A 17,162-nucleotide genomic window follows, 5' to 3' on the forward strand; every position below is an offset into this window, starting at 1 on the left:
AGTTTACTTAAGGCTTAAGGCCGGAAATGGGTCTGTTGCATTCTGTTGTCGCTCTTCCGGTGTTTCGGTGGGCGTCAAGCTTTAGGCGTCATGCTTTGGGCTCCGGCTAAATGACGCGAGCAGGTTCGAGTCTCCTGGAGGGAGCGTAACAACCTTTCTCCTGAGATTTCGTACTGTGTATGGGACCGGTGGCAACCCACCATCGTGAGGAAATAGGGAGCGTAAGCCGGTCATGAATAACCTACAACTTTTTTTAAAAAGAAAAATAGAAGAGAACTGAATGAAAGTTTGTGCTTCCACGTGCTCAGTTTTACATTTGCATGAAATCAACTAGGAATAAATAAGTACTATTATATTTTCAACTACAAAGGTTTTATTAAATATCTTCAAATAACAATAAAACATTACAACAACAACAATGAACATTGTTAGCCGGAGACGGAGCACACCTTGCTTTCTTTATACTTTCACTGTCTGTTATTTCTGAAGTAAAGAATAAATAATCAGTTAGAATTCATTTAGCAACAAGATGTCATACTTGAATATTTCATAGTTTCATTTTACTTAGCCTACGGATAGGAGCGTCATGAAATATATGTATTCAGTTCTCGCTAACATAATCAAATTTCCAATGTGCATTGCCAAAAATTTACTTGACTACTAAATTAATGCGTTGGTGAAAGCAGCATTTTAACTCAAATCATAAACTTCCCATATAACTTCACACTGAATTATAAATGCATCGAATCTAGGATTTGGTGCATCCGTTGGCATATACAAGTTTGGTTTATTTGAAATGATTTTGTCTGATATGTTCAATTGATGAATATTAGTGAATGAAAAGGAAGAGCAGTTCGTAAAAGCACTATTTGTTGCATCATTAGCTGTTTAGGACTTAAAACAACAATTCAATCCAATCATTAGCTGTTTATGTGCTTTGTGTATTATTGGAGTGAAAATTATTATGTATATTAACGTCAATTTATACATTTTCAGTTGTGCATGTTGATTTTCATTGATTGTTCCCTTCTGATTGAAGGTTATGTGTGGATTGTATGAATAGAAGAAAGGTCTCTACATCGCTTTGAAGAAATTTGATTCCCTCTATCTCAACTTCAGCATAATTTGTATTGATGATGATAGCTTGCAGAATGTTAAGCTAATTTAGCAGAACTTACATTGTCGAAACTAAAGCAAGCCTTTTACTTGAACTTCAACGAAGCATCCTAGTATTCACTTTACGAAATAGCAATTAGGATTTTTATAACTTCAATGAAACTCGGACGTCACTATTAAAAATTTCCATATATTTTATCACTTATTGATTTACTCTGTTTTGTTTATTTATCGTTACTATGGTCAAGAATGTATATGGAAATGTATACATCGTAATTTTACATTATCAAGAATTTGATAATAATAAATTATTCATCATATGAATGCAACAACGTTATCCAAAATATAACAAAACAGAAATTGATAACGTAGATCTATCATCGTGCGTATTAAACACAAATTAAACATACATAATAAATTAAATAAATGAACATTTAGGGTCAGTTACAATTCTCACCCCTTCTGGGTGAAAATTTTCTATTTATTTCAGTTCTGTAAATATCAAAAATTTTCCACATATAGTTCCAAACTTATGAACATCCCATTTTTAAATTATAACATCAATTATTATTTTTTCAAACAATATTAATTCAGTTCACTATGAACTCCGTGAGTCAAACTTGATTGACATATTCTTCATTTTGTTTCAGTTGCATGTATTCAGTACATTAAATGAATAAACAAGATTAATGAATGGAAACAATCATTAATATAAATTATTACATCTCAACTTTTATTTATAGTTTCTCCTGGTCCGAAGTAATTCTCAAAACCTTCAAACCTTCTTACTTCACTTCTTCACTAAATCTTGAATAATTTCTTCAGCAATAGTAATTTATAGATGTAGCTAATACACGACAGTCAAGAAATACTACATGCACTTAGATCTTCTGTTCTTCAAATCTTTCTTTTCATTATCTCGGTTGGAAACTCCGTAATTATTCATATATAGCTACATGATTACTTATTTCCTTGATCGAATACATCAAGTTGTCAATTGAGTTGCAAGTAATAATAAAATGCTGCGACTGTTTCTTCCAACTTGCTCTCGAGATTCTCCCATCGACTTCATCCCTCCATAGAAGATGCACGCGCCTTCCGAAACTCATGGCCTAGGGGTATTGGACGTCCACGATCTATCAGATGCAGTTCCAGACGCTGGCGATTGTCCACTGTGTGTAGGGGCGGGGGGAGTCCATCTTTTTCCGCCGAGGACGACGACTTCCTTCTATCCTGGAGAAGATTGGGGTCCTTTGTTCGAAGTTGTGGCCAAATTTACTTCTGTGTTTCTGGAACATGCTGGAAGTGGTTTTGACGAGATGTTGTTAGGAGATTTCAGTTCTTCCAAAGTATGTGGTTTTCCATTTATGAGTAACTTGTTATATTGCAATTTATCACGTTGACCACGAGCCTTTGCTTCTATAAGGTACGGTTGTCACCGGAACTTGTGTTACAGCTACAGAACCTTGCATAGCATTTATCATTATCACGTTCGTTGTATTCATTAGGAAGAACAACAATCCCCTTTCTACTAAATTTTATTTCATCTAACCTTCTCAACATGCTAGTCAGTTGATCTACAGAACGAATTTCGTGACAAGTAATGTGATTGGCAATATTATCAGGTAACTGGCTAAGTATTAACTGTACAACATCTATATCTTGAGGATTTTCAACCAAAATTGCAATAACTGGAGTGAGTTTTTAAAGCAAAAGTCTCTAAACTGCCATGTACACTGGGATCGTATTTGCGATTTATCAATACGGAAAGCTGTGATTGAATAACTTCCGAAGAAGCAAACTGATTGATGAATTCTTGTACAAACTGGTCATGGGAATTAAAGTAATACAGAAGGTCGATCCGCGTATATGTGTCCGATTTTGAACCGTCACTCCTGTGCACAGAATCGACTGATCCAAGCTGTTAAAAGCGTGGGACGACGGTTAGAGCCTGTAGTATCGTGGCACTATCACGAGTATGTGTTGTGTGTATCATGGCTCCACAGGTGAACCGTTTTTGGGAAGGGTACGTAATTGCACTTTTCCATGCCAAATATTCGGTGTAAAACTTCAGAAACAGTGCAAAGAACATGGATGTGCCTTGGGTTCGACGACCATCAAGAAAATTATCAAGCGGCATGAAAACCACGAGGTTCCAGCTATTCAGTCGCCCCCCAGGGGGACGAGGAAGGGAGCGTGCACTGCAGTGATGCCACCCGTGTCTCGGAAGCTGCATCGAATGGCACTAAAGGAAACCTCGCGACGCAACGTGTGATGGCCACACTACTCCACGTGGCCGAGTCAACTGTGAACCACTCCCTGTGTGAGAAATTAAACCTCCGGAAGGATTTAAAAGCTGTGAACATGCTGGCACATATGGCGACAGACATCTGCATTCGGGGTATTCCATTTCGCGATATACTGGTGAAGTCACCGGATGCGAGTCCCATGAATTTCTGTGGGTTTGGTCTACTGAAACAGGCACTATTCTCACATCGTGTCAACACTCTCCGGGACCTGTGGAAAGCCAGTTAGGAGGAATGGCAGAAGATTCCACTTCCTGTACTTCGTCGTAGCCTCCTACAATGGAAGTTACGGTGCAGGGCTATTGCCAAGACACACTGTGATCATATTGAGGCCAACCGGTGGTCATCCCGTGGATTTTCATAATGTAAGTGCTAGTCCAAAATCGGACACATATACGCGGATCGACCTCCTGTATTTATGAGTACGAAATCAATAACCAGCTCTCCCAATGAAGCATTGTTGAATACTTTGCAGTTTCATTTCTGTTGGCACTCCTACAACATTTAATATGATATCCAGCTGTTCAATATATTCTCTCGCTGATTGTTGCTCTATCTTGCCAAAGAACGTAGGCAATTAAGATAATTCACATAATTTTAAACGACCACTTCTTGCATTTCCTTCTCCATTGCATGTATTTCTACTTATAGGATGATCACTTCTACCTCTCGAAATAAACGGTCGATTATAGCAAATATGATTTGCTCCGTTTAAACCTGTGTTACAACAGTTATCCAATCTCGAACCATTTACAGAAGAATGAGGATCATCGTGATTGTTAGAAACTGAACAAGGTACTCTTGCATCACGATAGATATAACTAACACAATCATTTTGTGGGTTAGGTTCCGATATTTGTGGGTTAAAATCACACTACATACAAGCAGAATTAAAGCTTTGATTCAGATGACAATGTGGGTTATTATGTACATTACTAACATGGTCGTTTTTCGTAGTAAACACAGAACTAGAAGTAGGATGTGCATTTGTACCATACAGTTGATAGCAAGCATCAATGTAGTTATATTTCTCAGCACCTAACTCTCGTTTTTGGAATGGACCTTCTGCGTCGTCACTTCGGAATTTCTTTACGGAAGTTCCTTCAGAGCTAGATCTTACAGATATATTATACTTGTGCTTCCAACGGACATGTTTACGAGCACGACTGTTAGTAACATTCTTCTTACCGGAAACTGTACTAGAAGAATCATCTGATACATCACTAGACGAACTACTGAGTACAACATCACACTGGGTTCTTCCATTCCGACATGTACTAGGTTCTGTATTATCTACAACAATTGATTTTGTACTACTATTTTTATTTGTAACAACAGAATTACGAGCAGAGGAATTATGTGAAAGGGCTACGCTACCTTCATCATTATCGTTAGAATTAACTTTGACTGTCAAATCCTTGCCATCAGCTTGATGTATTTTGATACGTATTTTGTTCTATACCTTCAATACGGGAATTAAACGGTTGGAACTTTTCTGTACAATGAGAAATATGCTTATGTACATCAGCATTAACATCGGTTTCACTTTCTAAAATAGTGAATCTAGACATAAGATCAACTATATTAGGAAAGCAGTCGTTATAGTTTGAATTGAGATTATCTAAACGTTGCTTATAATCAAGAACGTGTTCTTTCAATGATTCTTGCACATTTATAAATTCAGATATTTTGACATCAACATTACGACCTTTATTATCAAACACAGCTTCAAGACGTGTAGTTGATTGTATACACGCCGTACTAACCACTTCTATTTTGTCCTTATATTCAGACATTAAATTATTGAGCCGATTGTTAACATGACTAATATCATGATTAACAGCTTCAACTTTTGACTGTTTGAGTTCTTGATTAGACTGTATAAATTCCTGATTAGACTGTTCAAACTGAGTCTTAAGTTTCTGATTAGACTGTTCAAACTGGGTCTTAAGTTATTGGTTAGACTTTTCAAACTGATTTTTAAGTTCCTGATTAGACTGTTCAAACTGATTCTTAAGTTCCTGATTAGACTGTTTAAGTTCCTTATTAGACTGTTTAAGTTCCTAATTAGACTGTTCAAACTGAGTCTTAACTTAACTTAACTAACTTAACTAACTTAATGATTCTTGGTTACAACTTACAACAGCTAATTGTATGCTTCTAATGCTGTTTAGTATGTCATTAAATTATTATTTATACTTTCCAAATAAACGGCAGTTGGTAAGGATCGTAACTGGAATCACATTTGTTACAACAGTATTTTTCCTTAGTGGTAGAATAAATTGTCCAATGTGTGACGGAAAGCTTCAAACATGAAACATGATACCACGAATGACAATCAAAACATTGCACATACCTCAGGTCATTTCCAAGTTTATCACAACACGCCACTCTTTCAATCTTGCGGTCTAAAGCTTGACGTTCAATGATACGTGGCAAAACACGGAAATATCCGACAACAGAACTTCTGTTGTCTGCTTCTATTTAAATCAAATGGTGTAAAACCCACTACAGGGAAAAGCGCGGAACAGAAGCCGGAATGTTCGTGATAGAAGTCTGGGAGTTTACTTAAGGCTTAAGGCCGGAAATGGGTCTGTTGCATTCTGTTGTCGCTCTTCCGGTGTTTCGGTGGGCGTCAAGCTTTAGGCGTCATGCTTTGGGCTCCGGCTAAATGACGCGAGCAGGTTCGAGTCTCCTGGAGGGAGCGTAACAACCTTTCTCCTGAGATTTCGTACTGTGTATGGGACCGGTGGCAACCCACCATCGTGAGGAAATAGGGAGCGTAAGCCGGTCATGAATAACCTACAACTTGGGGTTCGTCATGCTGACCACACGTCACTGGTTGGATCATCTTCCACGTCGGGTTAGTTGAGTGAATAGGTTCAAGTGAGAGAGGGCGGTAGTAGGTAGTAGGTAGTAGTTAATATACCCCTACGGCAGAACTCCGTTCCAGCCTGGCGAAGACACTAATGTACTTCCTTATGAAATGGCTCCATTGTCTTATAACGTTGGCAACGCATATGATCCTTGAAAAATCGAAACAGATGGTAATTTGATGGTGCCAGATCAGGGTTGTATGAGGAGTTTGGAAGAACTTCCAACCCCAGTTTCTTCAAATGTGAAGCGAGTTGAGTGGGGACGATCAGGGTCGTGCTGATGGATCACCATTCTTTCATGAATTTCATGAATTTATCTTTCCGTAAGTGGTAGATATAATTGGATTAAATATATTGTTTACTTACAGGTTCGAATTCATATTCATCTCCATTAACTGTTAGAATAGCAAAGATCGAGATGAACAGAAGATCATAAATAAGTTCCGACATCATTCTGAATCCTCTTGAATGTCTGATTCTCTTTAAAAGAAGTCACCTGAATTTATAGGAATAACCTTGCAACAAGGGCACTACGATTTGATCAACGAAATAATAATTGTAATTATACACCCTGTGTTCCTTATCGAAGGAAACATAATTGTTACTGCTCCCATTGGCAAGAATCGTGGAAATATAATATTAGTGTCTGTAGTCATAGAGACATAAGAATTTACGATGCTATTATTTCATATCGGCTCTTTTATTTGAATAACGGAAGAGCGACATTTAAAGTGACTTACACTGCCAATAAGAGAGACTAAATATGTTATAGCTCTTGTGCCAACTTCGGTGTTTTTTAAGACCAACATTATGCTCAGATATTAAAATGAATATAATCCTTAATGTGGGATCCGAACTGCTGCTTATGTATGCAACTGGGAATCTGGTGTTGGCTGCATCTGGGGGGGATGGACTGTATGGAGAATGAGAAGTGTGGCAGAAAAATTATGAGACTGATTTTATTTTAATCATGAATGTTATTCCTTTACAAATCAAGGTTATCTACTTCAAAATAGTTCCCTTGGGCAGCTACACAGTGATGGATGCATTGCTTCCATTGTTCGTAGCAGTGTTGGAAGGCTTCAGCTGGAATACCCTTCAGCTCGTCGCTTACGCTCTTCTGTTTTTTATCCAAAGTAACAAAATTGCGCCCCTTCAAGTGGTTTTCAGCCGGTGGAATAAAAATATGTCACAGGGACTGAGATCCGGCGATACGTGGTCTGAAGAACCACAGGAATACTATTTTCTCCCAAAAATGAATTATTGGAGATTGTCGTGTGACATGGGGTATTGTCGTGGTGCAGCATCCAAGTGCTAAAATTTGATCGACGTTTCAAATTTAACTCACTACTGATCATTCTGAACGTCAATCGAATGTTCTCCATAAGCCTTTTGTAACTTTTCATAAGTCACGCAGGAGCGCATATTCTAGGCTAGCTATGCTATCTGCTAAGCCTGAAGTCTAGAGAATAAAATTCAGGAGAAAAATCGATCAGAAATTGTAAATATTATTAATAATATCAGTGAGATGAGGATGCTGAATCTGGAGTTGGCAACCTTGATTTTTATAAGTTGGCAAACCTGATTTCTTTTGAGTTGGCAACCTGATTTCCTAGGAGTTGGCAACCTGATTTCCTATGAGTTGGCAACCTGATTTCTTATGAGTTTGCAACCTGATTTCTTAGGAGTTGGCAACCTGATTTCTATTCATACCCTAAAACGACGTGACATAGTGAGATAGCCCAGATCGTGGACTCAGTATACGCCACTGAAGTCACAGTAGCGGATTCGATAAGCTTTACACAAAATTTAATGGAAAAACGTTGCTCAAACTTTTTGCCAGACCATTTTCGAAGCGCACCTCACAAACTCAACTTCACTTCAGACGCTCCCAACAATCGCGTGGCAACTGTAGCAGGTTCAATCTTGTACGGAGTCAACGGCAGGGGTTAACGTAACTGCTATGTGAAGCAGAAGGCAGCAGCGTCGTCGATTCGTGCTTAGTGTTGCCAGTCTCATTACTTTTCTGACACATCTCGTATCTCACTAATGTATTGACTGATCATATATCACTTTTCGACCTGGACAGTCGAGGAATGTTCCAATCGTCCCGACGATATTATTAAAAACCCACTATTTTTTCCGTTTTATAAAAGTCTATGACTTAACTTGAAAACCAAGTCTGAATATGAAACATGTCATGCAAAGAAGCTCATGGATTGTTTAAACTAATGGAAACACTACTGTGGCAAAACAGTTGAACTGCATTTCAAACACTTCATAACAGTCAATATGTTCCTTTGTCGTCGATAACATTCGAGAAGACAGCGGTGTACTGCTTAAATCAGCTTGTGCCGCGGGTTTTTTTGTTTTGTTGATATTCTTCTGATAAATACGTACTTCCGTCACTCCTCAACTTCAACGTAGGACTAATGTCAAAGGTTATCAGAAGGGAAGATAAACGCTATGGAAGTCATACCGAGATTATAATAATTAATACCTTTTGACAACGAAACATCATATTTCAATTAATCTTTATCATGTATGTGACAAATAACAATAATACGTTAGTAATGACAATAATTTTATTAGATCTAACTGATATTTCAGGAAGGAGGTGAACACTAAACTGATATACTTTGGATGTTTCGTTTTAGGGTCAAAATATTATGGTCACCCTATAGTTCGCACTCTATAGTATCTATGGTGAATCGAGAAGTTGGATCATTGATGGTTTGAGCCACAAAATCGTGGCAGTCACAGTCCCCAAGTTAATATAATTTTCTTTAGGAAGGGGGAGCAAGGTGTGCATAAACAATACTTGATATGTGTAAATTTATATAAAATCTGCCCCTCTATGTGAACTGCCTATGGTAGCAGTCCCAGTGTCTCACTGATCTAGCTTATGAGTATATCACATCATCAGACATTTTTCAACGAGAAGAAATAACAAACACTTCAAGATTTGCACCCATACGGTGCTGGTGTGTATCATTAGGATAGCGCATCCATTGGTGGCAGAATGGTTAGGTGAGTGCCGTGGGCGTCCTGGAGGGACACATATATCTGTCATTCGTTATGAAGGTTGATGAGGATCATATGAACAATCAGTTCGCCATTAATTGTTGTCGCTTTCAAAGGGAAAGTTTATTTTCCGAGAAGCCATTTGATGTTTCCTTGTCTAGTTTTAATGAGTCCACGTGCTCCAGCAAACTCCGTCGTTCTCATATACGAGAAGAGGAACCTAAATGAAGTCTAGCGTGGTTTTCTTTCTCTTCGCACATCTTAACATGTTCTTGGTGTTACTCAAAGTACGAAATCCCGATTCAGGATTTTCCAAGTCAGGAACTATGGCAATTCCTAGGTAAAACAGTGCAATCTCAGGAACTGCTTTTTACTGGTTGGATATTCCAGTGAAATATCTTCCCAACTAAGGACATCCTACAAATTGCCTCGGGTGACGATGAATTGGCGTTTGAAATACTTGACAATAGGCACACCTGTGTAACGACTGACTAGGGATATAGGAAATTTGATATTGCGATTTACGGTCAAGAAAATATGCTCACACACGATACGAAACGATATATTTTCCGCATATATCGCCAAAATATCGTGAATATATATCGCCGATACGATATACTATATCACTAAATATCGTGACGATTTATCGCCAAAATTTCGTGACGATATGTTGATTGTTGATATCGTCTGGACGATATATTTTTAATATCGCGATATATCGTGTGGACGATATATATATAGTTCAATACTACTTCTAACTTAACCTAACCTACAAGCAAAATATCTGCAAGATACTCAAAATTAGAGGAAAGAAGAAATTCCCGTAAAGCATAGTACTTTCTCTCCAAATGGATATACAAGGTGTGCATAAAGTCCCGGTACCATTACAAAAGAACATAGCTCGAACAGTACCTTCTTCTTCAGTTGGAAGGAATTCCAGTCAACCCCTCGTTGGTCCAAGGATGTTCGAATTCTTCTGGATAGGTAGATAGGCCGTTATGGACCTATTCACTGGCCACCCTTGGATTTCTTCTGGGAGTATGTCAAAAGTTTGTGTTTCAAGCACTGCTGTTCTAGATGTTGCTACTCTTCTAAGGAGAATAACTGATAGTATCCTGTTACTGGTGATATGTTGGGGCGTGTACGGGCAGAAGTGTATTACCGAACATTGAGGTGTATGGCATATAAACGTAGAGAGTTGTAGCTTATTTTGCATATCAACAGCATTGTTCTATTGCATGTAGTTTCCGAGCTATGTTTTTGTAATCGTACCGGGACTTCATGAACACCCTGTACTGTATGAACGAAGTATTTCAGGGAAACGTGCAGTAACGATTAGAACCTCTCAGAAACCGACCCTTACCTCTCCTTCTTCCCTTCCGGGGCAGCTGTTCCTGAGTTGGGAACATTTCACGTGAGTATATCGGTTCCTGACTTGGGAACATTCCACGTGAAAATATCGGTTCCTGAAATGGGAACATTCCATGTGAAAATATCGGTTCCTGAACTGGGAACTTTCCTTATAGTTCCTGAGTTGGGACATCACCGTGTAACTGTGTCCTACGGGTGATAGTAGTCGTTTCTCTTTTAAAGGCGTTAAAACATTTCAACTTTTAATGGATAAACAAATTAAATTTTATCAATATTGACGCAAACAAATACCACGATTTTCTTCGTACGTTTGCAATAATTTTCATAAGCTACCCATTCAAAGAACTTATCGAAGACAGTTCTCTATTACTAATCTTTAACGCAAACATCCGCATAGCGTTGTGACTGGAGTACTATCACAACATAAAATTATTAACATTGAAAGAATTGAAAAATGGGAGGTAACGCTGGGTTTCGAAAGACTATTAAAAATAAGATTAGGTATTCAATCACCAGCCTGATTACCTTCCTTTCACATAAATATAGAAGCTGGTCTGTGTTTCCAAGGAAAACTTCATTCCGAATAAATGAGTATTTCCAAATGATTAATTTTGTTTTTTTTCTACTTTCGGGAGAAGACCAGGCTTTCGCTAGTCTCGTCCCGAATTAAAAAAAAAAATTCCGTCTTATTTTCGAGACTGGATACTTGACGAAACTGGAAATGTCTTGTAACCAACATTAGCACCTTTCCATTATACTAAAAGAAGGTGATTCCAAGATGGCGGCTATCCAATCAACAGTTACATGCCAAGGATCATGAAAAGATATGACCTTGAGTACGTGCCACGGTTCACGTTACAATAAACTATACCAATTTCCTGTTGCAATGTTGCCGTCATTTGTCTCATAGACAAATGTATTTGATCCAGGCTACGTTTGAGTTGGACGCCCAGTATTGTATACGTGTATGTTTCAAATTAAGGAAATATGAAATTTTTGCACCTAAATGCTTTTATTGCAGTGATAAGGAATACATTTTAACGGTGAGGTGAATAATATAGAAATATTACTAATGCTGCATTGAAGTGGTCCATTTTTTTATCAGATGATATTCCTTTACGGATTCACCTAAAATACAATTAGAGAAATGTTGTTATAAAAAATTCAAATTGTATCATTTTCGTTAGTCATTAGAGGCACCGAATTAACCTTACAATCAGTGTACAATCCATTTTGCATCAATCTCAAATTATGTTATTGCACGAATTCTATAAATTACTTCTTCCAAACTCAATATCAGAGGTTTCTCGCTCAAATTTTATATAAATTGTTGATATCATAGTTGGTAAATTTTGAAAATATGTTTCAAATAATTTCAGTTTTAATAAACTTTACGTGATTTCTTAAAATAAGTTTGTTAGAAATTAGGCATTAAAGAAACGCACTTTCCACGTATTTCAACTTGTGATACACAATTTTTGCATCAAATAATCTATGCTGTCTAACATAAGAACACTTACCTTAAACTGTGTAAAGACCTGAAAAGATATTAAGTTTTCTTAGTGTAAATAAACTACCAACATTTGGTCTTATAATTTGAATTTTCTGCCACTTTTAGCCTATCCTGAAGATCGCAATGCATAGAAATAACACGTAATGTAACATTCATTATCAGTCCCGAATCGAACCGAAATTTCCGATAGGATGGTCGCTAGTGAACAACAATGGGAAATTCTATCCACATTCTGAAAGAAAATCTGAAATAAGAATCCACCTATTGGCTTACGAACATGTGCTCTCTGGAACTCCAGAAAGGAAAAGAAAAGTGCAAATATTCCGTGGAAATATTACATCAATGTTCCAAATAATTCTTACGCAATTTTGAGATAAAGTTTACAACATATAGTTCTTCTATATGTCTTGAAGAGACTTTCGTGGTAGAGTCGCTCATTTTTGCTCGTGAATTTGAAACTCATTTTTGGATTAGAGTAGAAGTGTTTGATAACAACGTAAGATACGAAATTAAACATTAAAGTTTGTTGAACGTAAAATTTCTGTTGAGATAGGGCTGGACTTGCAGTGCAATGTCCATTCACCAGGCAGGGCACAATTAAGCATATCAAATATACGTATATTTTGAACTTCGTAGTAAATATAATAACTTATCATATACTGAACGAAATTATGATCTTAAGAAATATGTTACATTAAGTATTTTTAAATAATAGTTACCTGCCAGTTCCTTTTCGATCGGCTGTAACATTTAATACTGAAATTAGTTAAGTCTACGTAGCATATTTTATAATACAACTAAGTATTTAACACACAATGAAAAGCTTAGGAAATAAAGTAGAATTAATGCATTATCGGATCGACATAACTCGGACAGATTTCAGTGTATCATGTCTGGTTATGTACGTGCATTGCATGTTTTTATCATGAAAGTAAATTTTGGTGCGTTACAGCAAGTAACACGGAATTGTTGCGTTGAAATTAAACCTACATCATCCAACAAATGTTGTTGATGATCTATTGTTACACAGGGTGTTTCACTGTTGGAGTTCATGAATTATTGTGTTTCAGATATAATAATAATTTTGATTTAATTGATTCATTGGTTGATTTAGTTTGTTTTACTTCACTTTTTTGCAATTTTATCTAACTACGAAGATTGGAATGAGTGATGATATGATGAATGCACACTCACAAACACCCATGCCCAGGCGGACTGCTGCCGCCGAGATATAATAATATATGTTATGGAAATTATATTTGAAACAGACATGATCGCCTGCATGGAACTTTTTAAAGTAGGGTCAAAACGAAATCAAGTTTCAGAGCTGAAGTGTTTATACTTTCTTTGAAGCAATAAGCATATAAACGACGACCATCGTGGCCAAGTTACGGGTTCGAATCCCGGCCTGGGCATCAGTGTTGTCTGTTAGGATCCCTTCGTCACTCGTCCTCATTGTCGTGATTAGTCAAAAGTTGCATAAAAGCGACCTTCAATTAAAGAAAATGAAGAAGCAGATATTGCATTTAAGTGCATTCGGTAAATATTTTAAAGGCATCACCTGAAATAAATTTGACAAAAAAAATCAGTGAGTGGTTTAGAGGGAGAAGAGAGAATGGGGCCACTCAGTAGTGTTTTGGCGGTGATGCTATCATTCGTAGCTTTTCCATTACCATCTACATATCGAGTGTGGTAATGCATTTCAAGATGGCGTACTTTAAACACCAAACGGGTGTAGCTTATCTGCTACTGTTGCTCTTATCTTATCATTATTCTCCTTCACCTCGCTGCTTGGTTTTTGGACCCTTTGTCCGGAAACATGGCAGTGTCCGAATTGGCAAGCGCTCCGTTCCGTTCTATCCCGTCCTTTTCATTGTCGTCCAAATCTACAAGGCAGTGCTGTTGCCACTTTTCCTGCCAGGTGTCACCCTTCGCGCTCTGTGGCGCAGGCGCACAGCTCGGAAGCAGAAGGCAGACGACAACCAAACATCACAACGATTTCCACCTATGGGGGTTATTCGTGAGTAAAGGTAAAAAAAGGTAAAGTGCTCCCCTGTGCATAGCACCACGCCATGAAGGCGTATAAGGGGTATAGGGGTAACGTGAGTGGGGATGATGTGATCAGCATCACGCCCCTGACCGCCTTTACCCCCCAGGGTTTCCCCCAGGTACCCAGTTTATTCGACGCTGGGTAGGCGGCGGGGCAGCTCCCATCGTTAGAAAAGTTCCCGGATTTGAATCGGCCGGGGATCAAACCCGGGACCTTTAGCATGGTACTCAGACGCTTTACCGACTGAGCCACCGCGGCCACCCAGTGAGTAAACAAAAGATAATCGATTAGACAATTTGATTATAGGTGGCGGAGAAATAACTTTCTGTTTGATAATTTTCCAATGTAAATAAGTGAAATACGGATCGTTACCGAGATTATTTTCTTATAAAAGATGGGATACAAAATGGATGACTTGAAATTTTTGAGTGATATAGAGAAACAAGGAACCTAGAAAAGATTGGCATTTTCACGGATCGTTTGGATGAAGATTTACGGAAAAATAGTAGTCTTTTCCAAGACAATATTGATCTTCTACCTACAGTTTCGTGTTGAGACTTCTGCAGGTTGAAATAAAGCTGACATTAGTTATAAACATTGAAATACTTCAATTTTACAACAGTAAAATGTATGCCCTTTTATTTTTATCTCATGGCTTAGAGAGAGCGTAGTCAGAAATTTTTGTAGGGGGTAAAGGCCAGTAATAAAAGTAGAATAGTAGAAATAATAATAATTACAACTGTTATAAATGTTATACAATAAATAATTACTAAACTAATGAAATTAACATGTTGTATTCTAAATTTTTTATTACTTGATAATTATATTAGAGTGCATATCCAGTACAACAATTACAGTACTGAAATGCACAGTTATTGTTATTTTATTATTAACTTTTTCAATTGCCTTTCAAGAAAAGGACTTTAGAAGTTAGTAAAAATTTTATTATAAAGTATATATTGATTACATTAAATTATAAGATTATAATTTTTGGAATTCTGAATGATTATAAACAGTTAGTTTCAATCTTAAATATAGTAAACACATGTGCGTTAGACAATTCCGATTTTCGAACTCCATGTCATTCAATTGAAAACCGGAAGTAAAGTTTTCGCCCGCGCCAAGGAAGTACAGAAATGTAAACATCCGGTGGATAGCCCACATTTACTACTCATATCAAAATTTTGTGATTTATTATTTTCCAGTTTTTCTACATACAGTTTAGCATTCAGTTCTATATCCTCCATTTAGTAAACGTTGCATCTGCAAAGTGAAAGTGGTAATGTGGCTGCCAGGCATAGGTCTACAGCGAGATGAAGCCATAAGCGTTTGCACGGGGGACAAGGCAATGCCTTCCTAATCATGGACGTCCGCATGGAGGGACGAACAAGGCATTTTTCCATGGGACATATTACCCGGTAATAATGTTGGCCCCTCAAAACAAAACACCACTTGAATTTGAAATTATCACATTAATGTAAATTACTACTATTGAAATCAAATTATACGTGTGAAATATATACTTTTAGTTGACATTCGATTTGTAACGGAGGGATAAAAGGAAGTGACCTGAGCTATATATACTGTGCGGGTGCAGCACAGGCGGGTGGCGAAAGTCTGAACTAACAGATGATGAGTCAAACACAAACGGCATATTTATGCTTTACCCGGGATCACAAACCTTGTAAACGAGAATACTCTAAATATAACTGGTTATATTTTCAGAGATAAAGATATATATATGTATTTGAAAGGTACTGTTCGTCATTCAAAAATAATTCAAACAAACAAACAAAAAATATTTCGTCCCCATGTGGTTTTTCGAAAAGGGTGTAAGACTGCCGTCCAGAAATATTGCTGCGATTATTGAATCCACTCAGTAACGTCTTTTATGTCTATTGATGTGGTATTTATGTAGAAAATGCAATAGAAACTCAAGATAACAAAAAACATCTATAAACGATTTATCTCGTTGCTACGTACAGAATATATGTGGTAAATTTCTTAAGTGTTCATTGAAAAAGTACTCGTTTTGGTAGCGTTGTTCCTTCAGTAACCTCTTATATGCTAGGAATGAGTATAATAGTCAGGTATTTTCCAGAATCTAGACTTTATATAGATGTACATCATACTACGGTTTCCTAACCACTAGTAAAAGTAGAGCCACTCACTCGCGGCCAGTTCTCAATGTCGAAGCACTGAGGCTTCGCAGGTGGAAGGTTTTCTCGGAATCCATCGCTTCAGAGCAATGGTTCCAGAGAAGTGAGGCTTGAGAGCTGCTGAAATTTAGCAGTACCATCTCTTGCCTTTTCCTGGAAGCAAGATTTCGAGTGGTGTCTCTCTACACTTTCCAACGTATTATTTCGAAGCTTATTGCGAAGGGACGATCCCAGGGAGGTCCGTGCAGCTGTTTTCATGCCTTTTAATAAAGATCTGCTTATATACCTTTATCTGTGGTATTATCAACTCAAAGATTTGAGACAATTTGTGATGAATTTTAAAGACAATATTAATGTGACGTAACATTTAAGAATAACCTTTGAGAATGTGAAAGCGATGTTATACTTACATCCCTCTTTTGTTTAGCTGTAGCTGCTGCACCCATTCCAGCGATAAAAAGCATCATCAGAACAAGAGCAGTAACTAATTGCAGTTTCGCCATGATGTCTGTTGAATGTATGACGCGTTTCCAAACGTGAAGTCTGTATTTATAGGTGTACTACTCCTACACGAATGACCTTGCTGTAAGTAACTTAAACACACTAGAAATTTCCTGTGTTGAAAGTCATATGGAACGGAAGCGTTCACAATAGATGACTACCGGGAACAAATGCACATTTAGCTTATATAAACGGCTATTACATAACTTAAAAATTATATAATTTCGATGCCCACACATCCTAAAT

General features: G+C 37.4%; 1 long non-coding RNA gene across 1 annotated transcript; it reads right to left on the bottom strand.

The window, feature by feature from the left end:
• Positions 1-11,686: 11,686 nt before the first annotated feature.
• Positions 11,687-16,955, bottom strand: LOC145981258 (uncharacterized). Its single transcript, XR_014440946.1, has 4 exons — positions 16,826-16,955; positions 12,926-12,947; positions 12,214-12,231; positions 11,687-11,821 (listed from the first exon to the last, which is right to left on the bottom strand). It is a non-coding gene; the product is annotated as an uncharacterized LOC145981258 (long non-coding RNA).
• Positions 16,956-17,162: the final 207 nt, after the last annotated feature.

This window comes from Lepisma saccharinum, chromosome 29, assembly GCF_977018435.1.
Source record: "Lepisma saccharinum chromosome 29, izLepSacc3.1, whole genome shotgun sequence".
NCBI lineage: Eukaryota > Metazoa > Arthropoda > Insecta > Zygentoma > Lepismatidae > Lepisma > Lepisma saccharinum.